Here is a 20219-nt window from a genome sequence, read left to right on the forward strand (position 1 = left end):
TAGAACTAAGTTAACCAATGTCTTTTAAGAAATAAATTTTATTAAAACAGAATCATAGATATATATATGTATAGTATATATATTATATATATATATATATTTGTAATACTTATAAAATTCTTTTGTGCTGAAGTTTAACAGTTTAGAAAAAGAAAGTAGTTCAAAAAGCACCACTAGTACTTTATACACATATCTACAAAAATCACTAACCTTTGAAGAACAAGACAGTTACCCATACAATCACACTTACAAAAGTATTGGTCATATATATTCAACTGAGACCAAACCTTCATAGAATACTTTTTTGAAAAATTAAAATAAATAGAAACATTATCAGTCTACAAAAAACATCTATCAGCTTTATAATGGTTAAAATATTTACAAAGGGTTATAATAATAGCTTTTTGTTTACATCAACCTGGAAAGAATGATCTAAATATTGATGGAATTGATAAAACAATAGTGCTGCCATGTCTGTCTTTGCATCTAGGATTCTACAACTAATTCTGAGATGCTTCTAAACAAATATGTTTTGTTTTATTGTTTTAATTAATACTTTTTGACTGTTTCATATATAAGTACTGTGCCTACATCATTTGTAATTTTCCATGTCTTATCAACTCACTTCATGTACCCTCAGATTCATGACCTTTTAAATTCTCATTGTAAAACTTAAGACATGCTTTTACCAACTTTCAGGACTTTGTATTGATGTACATAAAATAGTTAATAAAAATTGGAGTTGAAAAAAAATTCTCATTGTAACCAGCTGAGTACATTTAGAGTTGTTTGTATGTGCTTGTGTTTAGGGGTGATCACTCATGTTCTGTAACCCATCAGCTAGCCCATGTTGTTTTGAAGACTCTTTCTCTCTTAGTTGCAATTAGTTGCATCTATTATTTTTAAGAGATAAGAGTTTTATTTTTCTACAATAATTCTTTCTCCATTGAATATCATCCAGGATCCAAGCACAGGGAACAGTGACATTCACTTTTTTTTCCTCTTTTTATTTTTTTAATATTAGTTACAATTTATTAACTTTGTATCGCACTCTCTCATTCCCTCCCAATCCCACCCTCCCTCCCTCATCTCCTCCCTGCCCCTTTCCAAGTCCACTAATAGGGGAGGTTCTCCCCTCTTCCATCTGACCCTGGTTTATCAGGCATCTTCAGGCCTGGCTGCAAAGTCCTCCTCTGTGGCCTAGCAGGCTTGTTCCTCCCTTGAAGGGTTGGGGGAGGGAGGAACAACCCTGCTGGGCCACAGAGGAGAGGTCAAAGAGGTGGGTCAAAGAGCCCACCATTGAGTTCATGTCAGAAATATTCCTTGTTCCCCTTACTAGGATACCCACTTGGATACTGAGCTACCATGGGTGGGCTACATCTGAGCAGAGGTTCTAGGTTATATCCATACATGGTCCTTGGTTGGAGAAACAGTCTCATAAAAGACCCCTGTGCCCAGATACATTTGGTCCTTGTGGAGTTTCTATCCTCTCCAGGTCATATTAAATCCTCTTTCTTTGTTATGATTCCTTGCACTCTGCCGAAGATTTGGTTATGAGTCTTAGTATCTGCTTTGAAACACTGCTAGGTAGAGTCTTTCAGAGGCCCTCTGTGGTAGGCTCCTGTCCTGTTATTTGTTTTCTCCTACATCAAATGTCTGTTCCATTTGTCTTTCTAAGTGAGGATTGATCATCTTACCCCAGGTTATTTTATTTTTATTTTTATTTTTATTTTTTTTTTTTAGCAAAAACCAAGTTGGGGGTAAAGGGAGTTTATTCAGCTTATACTTCCACATGGCTATTCATCATCAAAGGAAATCAGGACAGGAACTAAAGCAGGAAAGTAATCTGTAGGCAGGAGCTTATGCAGAAGTCATGTTGGGATGCTACTTACTGGCTTAATTCACAAGACTTGTTCAGCCTGCTTTCTTTTAGAACCCAGTACTAACAATCCAGATAGAACACCACCTACCATGAGCTGGACCCTTCCCCACTGATCACTAATTGAGAAAATGCCCTGCAGCTAGATATTATTGTGGCATTTCCTCAACTGAGGCTCCTTCTTCTCTGATGACTGTAGCTTGTGTCAAGTTGAAACACAAAACAGTCATACAGTGGCTGTATATGTTTGCAGTCCATTGCAATGGATGTGTGTTCTCTTACTCATATTCTCAACAATATAAACTGTCAATTTTTTATGAATATTGGCCCTTCTGATTGTCCTAGATACTTATATTAATAAGAAACAGCATGGTATTGGATACAAAGCTGACACACTTATCAATGGAATTGAACTGAAAGCTTATACATAAGTCCACAGAACTGTAGACATCTAATTTTTGACTTTGCCAAGTGGTTCCTGGATTGAAATTATTACTTTCACCTGAGTACTTGTGAAAGAATTCTGAGGATTATCTTGATCTTTTCAATCAGAAAATCTCCAAGATTGATGCTGTTGTATTTTTCCACAATTCCCAATAATATGGAAATAGACTGAAGTTTGACATTTATGACAAATCAGTCTCTTTGTTTACTTTCATTCCTATCAAATCTTAGAGTAGCAAAGTACAAAAATTCTAAATGTATAATCCTAGTTCTTTGAAGTACAATATAGAATTATAATAAATTATTTTATATGTTTTTGCGTATAAATCACAATATTTCATTTGCAGAATTCTTTTTATCTGAAGATTGGACTGCTTATCACTTAAATAATGGCTTCCCATTTCTTCTTTACTCCAGCCTCTGGCAACTATCATTGTAGGTTTATTTGTATGATTTGGCTATGTACTTGATATAAGTGGAATTAAAATATTTGTCTTTTGTGATGGCCGTTTAATATAATGCCCACAAGTTTCAACCATGTTGTAATGAATAACATTTTTTGAGTTAGATCACCCTATGTAGTCCTGTTTCACCTAAACTACACTTTCAGACTCACATCAGACTTCTCGTTCTGTGTCTTTTTTTTTAATTTTATTTTTTTCTTATCAGTTACATTTTATTAACTCTGTATCCCAGCCATGTCCCGATCCCTCATTCCCTCCCAGTCCCTCCCTCCCTCCTCTCCACTGTGCCCCTTGCCAAGTCCACTAATAGGGGGGACCTCCTCCCCATTCATCTGATCCTGTTTTATCAGGTATCTTCAGGACTGGCTGCAAAGCCCTCCTCCGTGGCCTAACAGGACTGCTCCTCCCTTGGGAGGTGGGGAGGCCAAAGAGCCAGTCATTGAGTTCCTGTTAGAAACAGTCCTTGTTCCCCTCACTATGGGAAAACAATTGGTTACTGAGCTACCACAGGCTACATCTGAGCAGAGGTTCTAGGTTACATTCATACATGGTCCTTGGTTGCATGTCAGTCTCAGAAAAGACCCTGTGCCCAGATACCAGATATATTTGGTCCTTGTGGAGCTCCTATCCTTTCCTCATCAGACTAACTCCCCTTCTTTCTTATGATTCCCTGTACTCTGCCAAAGGTTTGGTCATGAGTTTTTGCTTTGAAGACACTGCTAGTTAGGGTCTTTCAAATGCGCTCAGTAGACTCCTGTCATATGTTCAATGCGCATCCCATCTGTCTTTCTAAACGAGGATTGATCATCTTACCCCATGTCCACGAAAAACTCAAGGGACAATACATGCTGGAGAGGTTGTGGAGAAAGGGGAACCCTCCTCCACTGCTGGTGGGAATGTAAACTGATACAACCACTCTGGAAATCTATCTGGCACTTTCTAAGACAATTAGGAATAGTGCTTCCTCAAGACCCAGGTATACCACTGCTAGGTATATACCCAAAGTTTGCTCAAGTACACAAAAGGGATATTTGCTCAACCATGTTTATAGCAGCTTTATTTGTAATAGCCAGAACCTGGAAACAACCCAGATGTCCATCAACGGAGGAATGGGTACAGAAATGGTGGTATTTTTACACAATGGAATACTATTCAGCAATCAAAAAGGAGGAAATCATGAAATTTGCAGGCAAATGGTGGGATCTAGAAAAGATCATCCTGAGTGAAATATCCCAGAAGGAGAAAGACAAACACGGTATATACTCACTTATATAGACCTATAAGATATGATAAACATAATGAAATCTATACACCTAAAAAAGATAATCGTTCTGTGTCTTGAGTCACTGGGATTAAAGGCATGTAAACACCATGTCTGATTTCCCTTAACATTTTTCACATCATAAAAAATGCTGTTTTAAATAAATATAGAAACATCCTGATCAAGATTCTGCTTTTAATTACTTGTATATATAGTTTTAATTACTTATCATATTGTAGTTCTTCTAAATATTGAAACAACTGCTATAGTCTATATCGCTGTTCTATATTATTTCATATACACGTTGGTAGTATGTAAAGGTTCTGATGTATACACATTCTTTTGCACACTTACATAATTTTCAACTTACAAATAGATTTCACATTATAATATAATCATGAGCTGATTATATCTGTGTCATTTTTTTTTTCTTGTGAAAAGTGGCTTTGGCTACCAGTTTTTCTTCTATGGAAGATGGTCAAGTGATTGGTTTATTATTGCTCAGCATCTTTTGTATTCTTTATGTACATAAAATGCTCTTCCTTATCTGTTATGATTTAAAATTGTCAGAAACCACTCTGTTAAAGGAGCCCTTGTTAGGCAAGTGGGTTTTCTGGAAAGGTATCTGATATTTTAAAAGGTGTGTATGTAATACAGTCGATAATTGCTTCCAGTTTCTGAAACTCATTCTTTGTGCACTGCTGCATCTCTATATAATCTGGTATGGCGTTAAGCATCACTTTCTGGGTATTTACACAGTCTGACTGAACAAACTTCCTGTGGGATCATATTGAAGATGTACTGCTATTCAGATGAATTAAGTCCTGATTATAAAATTCCTGACTTGATTCAAAAATTTTTAAAAGTTAAATTGTTTTAGAACTTTTTGAACATCTTTGGAAAGTTTATGGAGGTACATTTGTGTATCTCCAAATACCTCACTAGTAGAAAGGATGATTTATTGCCTCAGACAGCCTTCACTCACAAATCCTGGTATACACCATACATATAAATACACCATAAATATAGACAAGTTGGTTTAAACTTTCCATCAACCCAAATTATAATGAAACCACCAAGCAATGTGTAATTAAATACAAACCTTTTTGTCATTGAATACACACTGCTCTGTTGTAATTCCTTATACCTTACACCTTATGGCATTATATATTGTTATTTTAAATTTACTTAGTTTCTTGGAATTAAAAATAATATTATTGCCCCAAAGATAACTTAAACTGTGTAGCCAAGTCAGTCCTAATTGAAGGGACATATATTCTTCCGACTTTTAGACCCTGTTAACATTTAGGCCTTGTCAACCTTTGTCACTCTATGAACATATGTAATGGATACATAAATAACAAATGTTTAGTTTTAAAACATGTAACCTGTTGTGTTTTAGAAATCAGATGTTTTTGTGATTCATTGCCTTCTTTAATTATGAGGCAATTCCTTACCTGAGTATAAATACTGTAACCAAGCAATAAACAAATTTGAAGTTAAAGTTCTTAACTCCATCCACCTTTTTCATTGAGCATGTGTGCGTGAAAGGTCTTTGCTACTTTCTCCCCCTTTTTCTTTTTCAAATAAGTTAACAGTGATTCAGGATCTAACTATCAGCCAATGATAAGCAGTAAAAAGTTTACTGCTCTTTGATCATCTCCCCCTGAGGGGGGAGCAGCCTTACCGGGCCACAGAGGAGGACAATGCAGCCACTTTTGACGAGAACTGATAGACTAAGATCAGAAAGGAGAGGAGATCCTCCCCTATCAGTGGACTTGGGGAGGGACATGCATGCAGAAAGGGGAGGGAGGGTGGGATTGGGAGGGGAGGAGGGAGGGGCTTATGGGGGGATACAAAATGAATAAAGTGTAATTAATAAAAAATAAAAAAAGTTGACTTTAGCCTGTCAACATCTATGTAATAGCCTGCTCGTGTGAAGGATCTAATCTCAGATTACAGAGCCTCTTTTACAACACCTTGCAGTTTGGGCTAGAAGCAATTTTACAGAAATTGCTGGCTACAGAAAAAAATGATGCTCAATCTTCATTCGGAAAGGCAAACAAGATGGACATAGGAAGAGGGAGGAAGCAGGGAACAGCACAGGAGCCTACCACAGAGGGCCTCTGAAAGACTACCCAGCAGGGTATCAAAACATATGCTGAGACTCATAGCCAAACTTTGGGCAGAGGCAGGGAATCTTATGAAAGAAAGGGGAGATAAAAAGACCTAGAGGGAACAGGAGCTCCACAAGGAGAGCAACAGAACCAAAAAATTTGGGCACAGGGGTCTTTTCTGTGATTGATACGCCAAACACGAATCATGCTTGTAGATATCCTAGAACCACTGCACAGATGTGACCCATGGCAGCTCAGTGTCCAAGAGGGTTCCCCAGTAATAGGAACAGGGACTGTCTCTGACATGAACTCATGGGCTGGCTCTTTGATCACCTCCAACTGAGTGGGGAGCAACTTAACTAGTCCACAGAGTAAGACAATGAAGCCAGTCCTGATGAGACCTAATAGGCTAGGGTCAGATGGTAGGGGAGGAGGGCTTCTCCTATCATTGGACAGGGAGAGGGGCATAGGAGAAGAAGAGGAAGTAAGGGTAGGATTGGCAGGGAATGGAGAGGGGCCTACAACAGGGATACAAAGTGAATAAACTGTAATTAATAAAAATAAAATAATAAATTTTAAAAAGGTGACCAGTTAAAATTTTCCTTCATTGTAGCAGTGTAGCCAATTCCTAGACCTAGATAAAGAATCCTGGGCTCCCTTCCTTATTTCTTTTTCTTTCAGTAGTCACCATCAGCTAGGCAAACCCAAGAGATAAAGCAAACAGGGGATCTCTGTATCCATCCCAGATCCTTTCCTGGACCTTGGACCCTTGACAAAGCAGAGAGAGGTGCAAAATATTTTCTTTATTTTTGTGAATTGTTTTCCACTGTTTAAATTTATTCTTAATACATGAGTTTCTAAAATTGTCATGAAATACAATTAACCTACCTCATTTTTTTGCCTTTACCTTTGTTATCTTAAACAACCAAATGCCAAATACAATGTCATAGAATTCTGTCTCATATTTTTCCAATTTTGCTTTATGATTTTGCTTTAACATTTATAACTATCATCTGATTTGTATAAATCTCTACAACATAAAATCAAATACATTTATTTTTCCTAACATCATTTTTAAAAATACTGTACTTTCACCAATAAATATTCTTTTAACGTCTTTGGAAAACCATATGAGTGTGTGGATCCATCTCTAAGCTTTATGTTAAAATGTGAGTATGCTAGTTTTTTGGTTGTTCAATTGTTTTCTAGATTGTTTGCTTATTAGGGATCACTTGAGATTTCCCATGTTTTCTACAGTAGAGTTTATTGGAATTTAATATTATATTGAGTCACCAAACATTGTGTTAGTATGGACATCTTAATTTTCATATTCATTTCCTCCAAAGTATTTCTTTTAATGTGTTATGCTTTCTTCAATTTAATTTAGTAATTTTAGTATTTAGTAAATTTAGTAATTTTCTATGGACTCTATATGGTTTATATGATGTATATATGGTAATATAATGTCTCTCTATATATTTCTTAACTAGTAAAAATTTGATTTTTTTTCACTTATTAGCAATAAATTATTTCCTAAATTATTTTTGGATTTGTAGAAAACATTGAAGCAATTGACTAGTGTAGTAATTGTATGTTCTACTACTTCTCTGAATTTATTCAAGGAATCAACTTTATCCATTAAATTTAGTGTCTGTATTTCTTTATATGGATCCAAAGGCTACTAGATCACAAATTACATAGTTGGCTAGTCTGGCAAGAAAGACATGTAAAGAAATAGTTGGCACACCATTATAACCTAACATTTAATTATATTGTAGAGAGAGAATATTGATAGTAAGTCATACACAAAAAAGTGAGATCTGAGCTAAAGGTAAAACAGAAGCTATGATAAATTTATAAAAATTCACATTTTACTTTCTAGGGCAACATATTTCATAACTTTCTGTTCTGAGGCACCATGGATTATGCCTTTATTTACTTGACACAGAATAGGATATTTTATCGAACAAATGCACATCAAAACGCATATTAGTTACATTATTTAGAATAAGGAATACATAACAAATAAATTGAAAGGGGAATACAGAGGTATTTTTTCCACAGGATTCTTTTTTTTTATATTTTTTTAAATTTTTTTATTTATTACACTTTATTCATTTTGTATCCCCCCATAAGCCCCTCCCTCCTCCCCTCCCGATCCCACACTCCCTCCCCTTTCTGCATGCATGCCTCTCCCCAAGTCCATTGATAGGGGGGGTTCTCCTCTTCTTTCTGATCTTAGTCTATCAGTTCTCATGAAAAGTGGCTGCATTGTCCTCTACTGTGGCCTGATAAGGCTGCTCCCCTCTCAGGGGGAAGTGATCAACAAGCAGGCCAATCAGATTATGTCAGAGGCAGTCCCTCTTCCCAATACTATGTAACCCACTTGCACACTGAACTGCCATGGGCTACACCTGTGCAGGGGTTCTAGGTCATCTCCACGAATAGTCCTTGGTTGGAGTATGGGTCTCTGGGAAGTTCCCTGTGTTCAAATTATCTTGTTCTGTTGCTCTCCTTGTGGAGTTCCTGTCCCCTCCAGCTCTTACTATTTCCCACTTCTTACATAGAATTCCATTCACTCTGCCCATCAATTGGCCAACAGGCTCAGCATCTGCTTTGACGGTCTATACTGCAGAAGCTTTCAGAGGCCCTCTGTGGCAGGTTTCAAGGTTGTTTCCTGTTTTCTTCTGGCTTTCAGAGGCCCTCTGTAGCAGGTTCCGAGGTTGTTTCCTATTTTCTTTTTCTTCTGATGTCCATCCTCTTTGTCTTTCAGGATGGGGATTGAACATTTTAGTTAGGGTCCTCTCTTTTGCTTAGTTTGTTTAGATGTACAGATTTTAGTGGGTTTATTCTATATTGTATGCTTATATGAGTGAGTATATACCATGCGTGTCTTTTTGCATCTGGGACAACTCACTCAGGATGATCCTTTCCAGGTCCCACCATTTACCTGCAAATTTCATGATTTCCTTATTTTTCATTGCTGAGTAATACTCCATTGTATAGATGTACCACAGTTTCTGCATCCATTCTTCAGTTGAGGGGCATCTGGATTGTTTCCAGCTTCTGGCTATTACAAATAAAGCTGCTACAAACATGGTTGAGCAAATGTCCTTTTTGTGTACTTGTGCCTCTTTTGGGTATATGCCTAGGAGTGTTATGGCTGGATCTTGAGGAAGCGCTATTCTTAGTTGTCTGAAAAAAATGCCAGATTGATTTCCAGAGTGGTTGTACCAGTTTACATTCCCACCAGCAGTGGAGAAGGGTTCCCCTTTCTCCACAACGTCTCCAGCATGTGTTGTCCCTTGAGTTTTTCATCTTAGTCATTCTGATGGGTGTAAGGTGAAATCTCAGGGTTGTTTTGATTTGCATTTCCCTAATGGCTAATAAGGTTGAGCATTTCTTTAAGTGCTTCTCTGCCATTGAATATTCCCCTACAGAGAATTCTCTCTTTAGCTCTGTTCCCCATTTTTTAATTGGATTACTTGGTTTATTGCTTTTCAGCTTGTTTAGTTCTTTATATATACTGGATATGAGTCCTCTGTCAGATAAAGGGTTGGTGAAGACTCTTTCCCAATCTGTAGGCAGTCACTTTGTTTTGATGACGGTGTCCTTTGCTTTACAGAAGCTTTTCAATTTCATGAGGTCCCATTTATTGATTGTTGCTTTTAGAGCCTGTGCTGTTGGTGTTCTGTTCAGGAAGTTTTCTCCTGTACCAATGAGTTCTAGGGTATTCCCCTCTTTTTTTTCTAGCCTATTTAATGTGTCTGGTTTTATGTTGAGGTCTTTGATCCACTTGGACTTCAGTTTTGTGCAGGGTGATAAGTATGGATCTATTTTCATTTTTCTACATGTAGACATCCAATTGGACCAGCACCATTTGTTGAAGATGCTATCTTTTTTCCATTATATGGTTTTGGCATCTTTGTCAAAAATCAGGTGTCCGTAAGTGTGTGGGTTTATTTCTAGGTCTTCTGTTCGATTCCATTGACCCACCATTCTGTTTCTATGCCAGTACCAAGCAGTTTTTATAACTGTTGCTCTATAGTACAGCCTGAGATCAGGGATGGAGATACCTCCAGAAGATCTTTTATTGTAGAGGATTGTTTTAGCAATTCTGGGTTTCTTGTTATTCCATACGAAGTTGAGAATTTTTCTTTCCAGGTCTGTAAAGAATTTTGTTGGCAATTTGATGGGAATTGCATTAAATCTGTAGATTGCTTTTGGTAAGATGGCCATTTTTACTATGTTAATCCTGCCAAGCCATGAGCATGGGAGATCTTTCCATCTTCTCATATCTACCTCTAATTCTTTCTTCAGAGATTTGAAATTTTTTTCATACAAGTCTTTGACTTGCTTGGTTAGGGTTACATCAAGGTACTTTATGTCATTTGTGGCTATTGTGAATGGTTTTGTTTCTTTAATTTCTTTCTCAGCCCTTTTGTCTTTTGTATACAGGAGTGCTACTGATTTTTTTGAGTTAATTTTATATCCGGCCACTTTGCTGAAGGTGTTTATCAGCTGTAGGAGTTCCCTGGTAGAGTTTTTGGGGTCACTCATATATACTATCATATCATCTGCAAATAGTGATAATTTGACTTCTTACTTTCCCATCTTTATACCCTTGATCTCCTTCAACTGTCTTATTGCTCTAGCAAGGACTTCCAGCACTATGTTGAAGAGATATGGAGAGAGTGGGCAGCCTTGTCTTGTCCCTGATTTCAGTGGGATTGCTTTAAGTTTCTCTCCGTTCAGTTTGATGTTGGCTATGGGCTTGCTGTAAATCGCCTTTACTATGTTTAGATATGTGTCTTGTATCCCTGATCTCTCCAGTACTTTAAACAAGAATGGATGTTGGATTTTGTCAAATGCTTTTTCAGCATCTAGGGAGATTATCATGTGGTTTTTTTCTTTCAGTTTGTTAATATGCTGGATCACTTTGATGGATTTCCATATATTGAACCACCCCTGCATACCTGGGATGAAGCCTTCTTGGTCATAGTGGGTAATATCTTTGATGTGTTCTTGGATCCGGTTTGCAAGTATTTTGTTAAGTATTTTTGCATCAGTGTTCATAAGGGAGATTGGCCTGAAATTCTCTTTCTTTGTTGAGTCTTTGTGAGGTTTAGGTACCAAGGTGATTGTGGCTTCATAGAATGAGTTTGGTAATGTTCCTTCTGTTTCTATTTTGTGGAATAGTTTGAAGAGAATTGGAGTTAGCTCTTCTTTGAAGGTCTGGTAGAATTCTGAGCTGAAGCCATTTGGTCCTGGGCTTTTTTTGGATGGGAGATTTTGATGACTGCTTCTATTTCTTTGGGGGATATAGGACTATTTAATTGATTTACCTGGTCCTCATTCAGCTTTGGTAAGTCAAATCGATCAAGAAAATTGTACATTTCATTTAGGTTTTCAAATTTTGTTGAGTATAGACTTTTGAAGTAAGTCCTAATGATTGTTTGGATTTCCTCAGTGTCTGTAGTTATGTCCCCCTTTTCATTTCTGATTTTGTTGATTTGGGTGGTGTCTCTCTGCCTTTTAGTTAGCTTGGCTAAGGGTTTGTCGATCTTGTTGATTTTCTCAAAGAACCAGCTCTTGGTTTCATTGATTCTTTGAATTGTTTTATTTGTTTCTAATTGATTGATTTCAGCCCTGAGTTTGATTATTTCCAGCCATCTACTCCTTTTTGGTGTGTCTGCTTCTTCTTTTTCTAGGGTTTTTAAGTGGGCCATTAAGTTGCTTGAATGAGCTCTCTGGAATTTCTTCTTGAAGGCACTTAGTGCTATGAACTTTCCTCTTAGCACTGCTTTCATTGTGTCCCACAAGTTTGGGTATGTTGTGTCTTCATTTTCATTGAGTTCTAGAAAGGCTTTAATTTCTTTCTTTATTTCTTCCCTGACCCAGCTGTCATTTAGTAACAAGTTGTTCAGTTTCCATGAGTGTGTAGGCTTTTTGCTATTTCTGTTGTTGTTGAAGTCCAGCTTTATTCCATGGTGATCAGACAGGATACAAGGGATTATTTCAGTCTTCTTGTATCTGTTGAGGCTTTTTGTTTTGCTGTAGTAAGTTTAATTATTTCCTGTGTTTTCTTGACAGAAGCTAATTTTCTTGGTTGTATTTTCCCTTCCAATATCTTCTGTAATGCCTGATTTGTGTGTAGGTATTGTTGAAATTTGTTTTTGTCATTGAATATCTTTTTTTCTCCGTCTATGAGGACTGAGAGTTTTGGTGCTTATAGTGGCCTGGGCTGACATCTGTGTTCTCTTAGGGTCTGCATGATATCTTTCCAGGCCCTTCTGGCTTTCATAGTCTCTGTTGAAAAGTCAAGTGAGATTCTAATGGGTTTGCCAGTATATGTTACTTGGCCTTTTTCCCTTGCAGCTTTTAGTATTTTTTTCTTTTTTTCTGTACACTTACGGTTTTGATTATTATGTGGCGGGAGGATTTTCTTTTCTGGTCAAATTTGTTGGGTGTTCTGTAGGCCTCATGTATCCTTATTGGCTTCTCTTTTAACTTGGGGAAATTTTCTTCAATGATTTTGTTGAAAATATTTTCTGGGCCTTGGAGAAGGGAGTCTTCTTTTTCCTCTATTCCTATTATTCTTAGATTTTTGTCTTTTCATATTGTCTTGGATTTCTTGGACGGTCTGTGTCAGGAATTTTTTGGATTTAACATTTTCTTTGACAGATACATCGATTTCTTCCAGTGTATCTTCTACACCTGAGATTCTTTCTTCCATTTCTTGTATTCTGTTGGTTATGCTTACCTCTGTAGTTCCTGTTTTCTTCCCTAAATTCTTCCTCTCCATTATTTCCTCCATTTGTGTTTTCTTTAATTTTTCTAGTTCTATCTTCAGGTCTTGAGTTGTTTTGTTTACTTCCTTCACCTGTCTGCTTGTATTTTCTTCTTTTTCTTTTAGTTCCTTCAACTCTGTCTCTTTTATTTCTTTCAGTGATTTAATTATGTCTTCTCTGAAGGCCACAAGCTGTTTGGATGCATCTTCCTGTATTTCTTCACGGATGGCCCTAATCTGCTTGTCTTTATCTTCCTCCATTTCTTTACGGATAGCCATGATCTGTTTGGTTTTATCTTTCTCTCATTCTTTACGTATTTTATTTCTCTCCTCTATTATCCTCTTCATCAAGATAGATGTAAGGTCATCTTCTTGATTTTCTATTATGCTGCATTGTTCAGGGCTGTTCGCCTCTGGATGGCTGGGTTCTGGAGATGCCATATTGCTCTGTCTTTTGTTGGTTGAGCCTTTACGCTGACCTCTACCCATTGGGCTGATTTAGGTGTTGGCTGTTAGTTTCTGTGCTTCCTGGAGTCCTGAGGTAGGGAGTATCCCCTTGGCCGGAAGATGATTTTTCCTAAAGGAGTCCTTCTCTGCTTTTTGATTATGGTCACTGTATGGCCAGTGTTTCTCCGGAGTTGCCACTGCTCACCTCAGGTTTATAGCCCTGAGTAGTAGCTGTGGTCTATGTTAGGCAGGGGGGTTTCTCCTCTTACCCATAGAATTTCTCAAGAGAGCTGCCCCACTGCTGGGTTTCTTGTTATAAATTTAGTGTGCTGCTGCTCACTAAATTTCCATGTACAGTCCTTTTGAAGAAACTGCTGATTCCCTAGCTGTGGGGTTTTCTCCCAACAGGGAACCTCAGTCTGTTTTCCTGAGGCGCACAGTTCTGTCCAGGAAAGTGGGAGGTGCACTCAGCAAGTCTCTGGGCCAGAGGCTGATTGCTCTGCTCTGGACCTGGAGAATGTGCACCTAGGTTTAGTTGGCGCCTGGGGGCACTGTTCTGTTGGCGCTGGGTGCCTCACTCTGGACCAGAAGCTGTGTGTCTCTGTCTGGGATGGCGGCTGTAGGCACTTCTCTGGTCCAGACGCTGTGGATGCAGCTCTCTTGAAAAACCAGGGATTCCCACAGTTTTGACAGTCTAGCTAGGAATAACTGGTTGATCCTTGGCACAGTATCTGAGGGCTGTTGTAATGGCTCTCTGGCTTTTGTAGGTCTGAGGATGCAGCTGTGTGTCCCAGTGCCCTAGTGGAACTCAATAATGGCAGCAGAGCACAGTGCTCCTGCCTGCACTAGAGTCTGCGTGAGTCCAAGAAGTGTTTTGGTGCTGGGTGTCCTAAGCGTTAGAGATGCTGACCCCCTCCGCTGGGGGTTTCCTCCTGCCAGAGACACGCAGTCTGGTTTCCTGGTGCTTTGGTGCCCACAGTTCTATCTGAGGCGGCGAATCAGGCTCACAGGCAGGCGCCTGTGTCCCGGCTCTGAGTCCGGACTGGCTCTTGGGGCACCCGCGGAACCCGTCTTTTCCAGGGGATGTCTGGGTAACCTGGGGTCGGTCCCAATTGTTTCCTGCTTCGTGGGGTTATCTCTCGACTGGGAAATCCAGTCTATGGTGTTGTGGGCCCACAGTTCAGTCTGGGACCGTGACCAGTTTGCGCTGGCGGGTAGCTCTGGGCTGGTGACCAAGCGCCTGGCGGAACTGGGATCTCTTCTGCGGTTTAGCTGGGTGAGTTAAAGCTGATTGAATCCCCCACAGTGGGGTATCCTCTCACCTGTGAAACACAATCACTTGTGTTTTATGGCTGCGAGTTCTGATTGCTGGTCACTGTGCCAATCCTGCTGTGTTGCTCCTCAGAATGAGAGTCCTCCCGGCGCCGCCATCTTGCCCCATCTCTCAAGACGTTTAATTTTTACTAGCAATTTTTAATACTATTTTATTTTTATATTTTTGAAACATATTTACATATTTCCACATTAATATTTTCAATATATAATAAAGTTATTTAATGAGAGTAAATAGAAAAAAGTTTTATTGTATATTAAAATTATTTACATCTATACTTTAGTTTTTATAACTTCAGTTTATGTCACAGCCATATCTAATGGGAACAGCAAAAATCACAAAGCCAGTACAGTTGTTTGACAAAGATCCAACGAAGCTGAGCCCAGTGGTGAAATGCATGTGGTAAAGTCTCCCCCTCTTTTGGCCTTGATCTTTACATGTTGCATGCTTGAGGGTCTTCTATTTTAGGTACAAATTGGGGTTATTGTATTAAAATAAATTTTCTTATGAATCATGTATACCTTCTCCCAGGAGTACTGCTTCTAAGAGCTCCCAGGAATGTCCTGATCATACTACCCATCTCGCTTTTAGGGAGATATCCATATCTCTGTCTACTTGAAGGTCTTCCTAATGCCTGGGAAGTTGTGAATCAAATAACAATGTCAGAGACCTGCTTTTGAGGCTCTGAATCCAAGATACTCTTGGCACATCTGTTCCTACACTTACTTGGGAACAAAATAATCAAAACAAAGTAAACTTGAAAAGATAAACAATATTCAGTAGGCTAGAGAAGTTGGCAGCAGTTCAAATTAAAATTCTCTTCCTACTACAGATGGACAATGAATGATATGGATTAATGATAAAAGAATAAGATATTAAGATTTCTTTTTCTTTTTGTCTTTCTGTATGTTGTTTATTACTTATAACATAAGTGAACATTCGGTGGACTCACAGGTTTTGTGTTTTGTTCTGTCTTCATACATTCATTAAAATGTTCTATTCTAGCAATATAAAACCTACTCTCTCTATATATATCTATATCTATATGTAAATGTTTCTTTAAGAACTACATGATATATATATGTATAACTACATGATATACATATATATGTATATGTACACACATATATGTATATATGTATATGTGTACATATATATGTATATCATGTAGTTCTTAAAGAAATTTTTAGATAAATAGGAGAGATTTGTTGTTTTTAGATGTAGGAAGGGTTTAAGAGGTTAATTTTTAACACAGTAAATGATATGAGAAAGGTCAACCACTGTCTGAATGAAGATTAAAAACAATTGTGATTTAAGCTATACTTCTAGGAATGAACTTGGCCAGTATTATTTATTTTTAATTTTTATCATTTTTCACAATTTATTCATTATATATCCCAATTGAAGCTCCCTCCTTCCACTCCACCCAGTCCCATCCTACTTCCTTTTCCTCCTATCCCTTTCCACTAGTACACTGAAATGGGGAGTTCTCTACCATTGCCATCTCTGCATAGATTGTTAAGTCTCATCAGGACTGACTGGATCTTCTTACTTCATCGCATGGAAAGTCCATATAGCCAGGTGTGAGTGATCAACTGAGTTTATGGTAGAGGCAGCCTCTGATCTCCTTACTCGTAGATCCACATGGAGACTGAGCTGCCAATCTAGGTCCTCTCCATGCATGGTCCTCGGTTGGTGAATCTGTCTCTGCAGGACCCCCTGGGCTCAGATCCTTCAGGTTTTTTTTTTTTTTGGTCTTCTTTTGTGCCTCCTGTCCCCTCCATGCCTCTCTATCTCCACCACTCTCTTCTTCCTTAAGACTCCCTGTACTCTGCTCAAAATTTGGTTGTGAGTCACAACATCTGCTTCCATCCCTTGTAGGGTGGATGTTTTCAGAGGCTCCTCTACATTAGACTCCCTTCATTTTCATCTGTTGCCTATCCTGTTTGCCATTCTGAATGAGATTTAAGCATCTTCCCTAGGGTTCTCCTTAGTATTTAGCTTCTTAAGGTCTGTAGATGTCTATCCTATATTATACAGCTAATATCCACTTATTAGTGAGTGTATACCAAACAGAAAGACAGCTTTCTGTTTCTGGGTTACCTCAATAGAGATTACCTCTTCTAGTCCCATCCATTTGTCTGAAAATTTCATGATTTCCTTGTTTTTAATAGCTATAGTATTCCATTGTGTAGAATACACCACAAATTCTATATCCATTGCTCTGTAGAAGGACATATAGGTTGTTTCCAGATTACTATTACAAATAAAGCTGCTATGAACATAGTTAAACAAATGTCCTTATTGTATGGTGGGCATATTTTGGTTATATGCCTGGCAGTGATATAGCTGTATCTTGAGGTAGTGCTATTCTCCATTTTCTGAGAAAGCACAAGATTGATTTCCAAAGTGGTTGTACAAGTTTTCAATCCCACCAGCAATGGAGGAGACCTTTCCTTTCACAACATCCTCTCCAACATGTGTTGTCACTTGAGTTTTTGATCTTTGCCATTCTGATCGGTGTATGGTGGAATCTCAGAGCTGTTTTGATTTGCATTTCCCTGAACTAAGGATGATGAGTATTTCTTTAAGTGTTTCTCTGCTTTTTGATATTCCTCTTTTGATAATTCTCTGCTTAGCTCTGTACCCCATTTTTAAATTGGATTTGTTTTGTTGGTGTCTATTTTCTTTAGTTCTTTAAATATTATGGATATTACCCCTCTATTGGATGTAGTGTTGGTGAAGATCCTTTCTTAGGCTGTAGGCTCTCATTTTGTTCTGTTGACAGACAATGTCTTTGCTTTACAGAAGCTTTTCAGTTTCATGAGTTCCCATTAGTTAATTGTAGATCTTAGAGCATGAGCTGTTGGTATTTTGTTCAGGAAATTGTCTTTTGCACCAATGAGTTTGAGGTTTTTTTCCCATTTTTCTTCCAACAGACTTAGTGTGTCTGGTTTCATGTTGAGATTTTTGATCAATTTGGATTTTATTTTTATGCAGAGTGATAGACATGGTTCTATTTGCACTTTTATACATATAGACGTCCAGTTACAACAGCACCATTTATGGAAGATGCTATATTTTTTTTCCATTGTATGGTTTTGGCATCTTTGTCAAAAAAGGTTTGTGTGTTCATTTATGGGTCTGCAATTTGATTCCATTGATCTATCAGTCTGTTTTTATGTCAGTAACATGCAATATGTATTACTGTTGCTCTATAGTACAGCTTGAGATCATGAAATGGATATACCTTAAAAGACTTTTTATTGTAGATGATTGTTTTAACTATTCTGGGTTTTTGTTATTCCATATGAAGTTGAGAATTTTTCTTTTCAGGTCTATAATTTAATGGGAATTACATTGAATCTGTAGATTGCTTTTGGCAGGATTCCCATTTTTACTAGTTCTTCAGATCTCTATTAGGTACATTTGATTTATGACCTCTCTTAGCGTCATTGTTTCTTTGTTTAATTTCTGTTTTGTTGACCTGTCTTTTCTTGAGAGTGGTGTATTGAAGTCTCCCACTATGAGGTCTATGTGTGAGGTCTATGTGTGGTTTAAGTTTTATTAATATTTCTTTTAAAACTGTAGGTGCCCTTTTATTTGGGGATGGTTAGTTGTATGTGCAGGATTATGTCTCTGGGCTGGTGACTTAGCATCTGACTGGATCTGGGAAATCTTCTGGGGCTTAGCTTGGTGACCTGAGATTGGACCCAATTGCTCCCCACAACATAGGGTTTCCTCTCACCTGAGAAACAGAATTGCTGGTTTTTAGGATCTACAGATTGGACTTTTGGTCACTGTGCATTCATTGCTGTCCTAATCATCAGACACAGTGTGCTCTTCGCACAGCCATCTTGGATCCAAGTCCTCTTTTCTTAGAATAAGTTAACTCATATAGGGCTGCTATGGTGTCATATAGCCAAGGAATTAAAAAAACATTAAGATGAAACATATAAATTATACAAGTATATAGAATATAAACATTGTATTATGGCAGAAATTAAATTATAATTCCAGCAGCCTTAGCTTAAAGACATTTCTTGGGCCTATGACAATTAGTACTTTGACTATTAAAAGTTGATAATACACTGCTTGGGATATGACAATCATGCCAGGCTGGCTTGGATGTTTTCTTTCTTTCTAGTTCCTTTGAAAGTGCAAGGCCTACTAGCCTGAGAACAGGCTGTCATGCTTTGGCAAAATATGCTCTTGAAACTGCAATATTGTTAAAAGTTGGTTTGTAAGATTGATGAAGGAAATTTAGTATAAAAGATAATTCTGTTCTGTCATGATTTATCAATAATGACTAAACTTATGACCAAGTAGAAGTTAAAATGTGTTTTCAAGGACAGAAATGATATGATATATGTTTTAGAAAAACATGCATCTATCCCTACCTATTAAATTCTGTATAAATAAAGAAGCACCCAGACTGCCAGCCAGGCATGAGGTAAAACTTTCCCAATCCTTGGTGCCTGACTCATTCTTCCCTTGCTGTTCCTGCACCTACTCTTCTTCAGGCCCTGATTTTACCCTGAGGCTGGACCCTGGAACAGGAGGTAAAGGCAGGAGGTTCTACTTCAAAACTAGCCTAAGCTAAATAATAGGTTCAAGGTCATCCTTAGTGAGGTTGTCTAAATAGAAAACTCATACAAATGTATTAAATAATACTAATAAAAGATTAAAAAAAAAGAAAAAGAAAAGCCAACTAAATCAGTCAATCAACTAATACAGATAAAGACAAAATAAACAACACTTAAATTCATTTTTGGACTACATGTTTTTCACACCTACATTTTCATATTACCTGAGTGAAACAAGTTTTATTTTGTAGTCCATTTGTAATAATCCTAAATGATAGTCATTGTCACAATAATAAAATACCACAAGGATCTTGGTATATAGTATGCATTCCCAGCAGGAGATGGATAGCCTCCACAAGAGTAGAAATTGATCCTTTTCTGTAAAATAAGGAACAGAGTTATATTATATTTCATATTATGTATATTACAATGGTTTGTGTCACTCCGTAGAAATACAACATATAAATAGAAACACAATGAGTCAATGGTTCTAAAAAGCCAAAAGTGGCTGGATAGTGTGCTAGTTATCTTGATTGAGAAGTAACGAAAAGTAGATTGGGAAACAATGGTATATAAAAAAGAACTGTGAAGTGTGTTATCTCTTTGACATACTCAAAATTTTTGTTAAATGGAGGACTGATATTTTTACATATACTTACCAATTTGACTTTTATTTGTTCAAAGGCTACAGCATAGTGCACACTGAAAATACAAATTGTACAACTGTTTGCTCTCCTCTGTTTTACAACTTAGTATGGACTACACTAACAATAGGCATTAACAAATATATTATATTATACAATATTAGAAATTTATGGGGCTTGGAAAATGTGACACAATACTTTAAAGTATTGTAATTGTTTAATTACTGGCATAATTTATTTTTTAAAAAAAATCA

The sequence above is a fragment of the Psammomys obesus genome, unplaced genomic scaffold, assembly GCF_907164565.1.
Source record: "Psammomys obesus unplaced genomic scaffold, mPsaObe1.curated_primary_1811, whole genome shotgun sequence".
In the NCBI taxonomy this organism is placed as follows: Eukaryota; Metazoa; Chordata; class Mammalia; order Rodentia; family Muridae; genus Psammomys; species Psammomys obesus.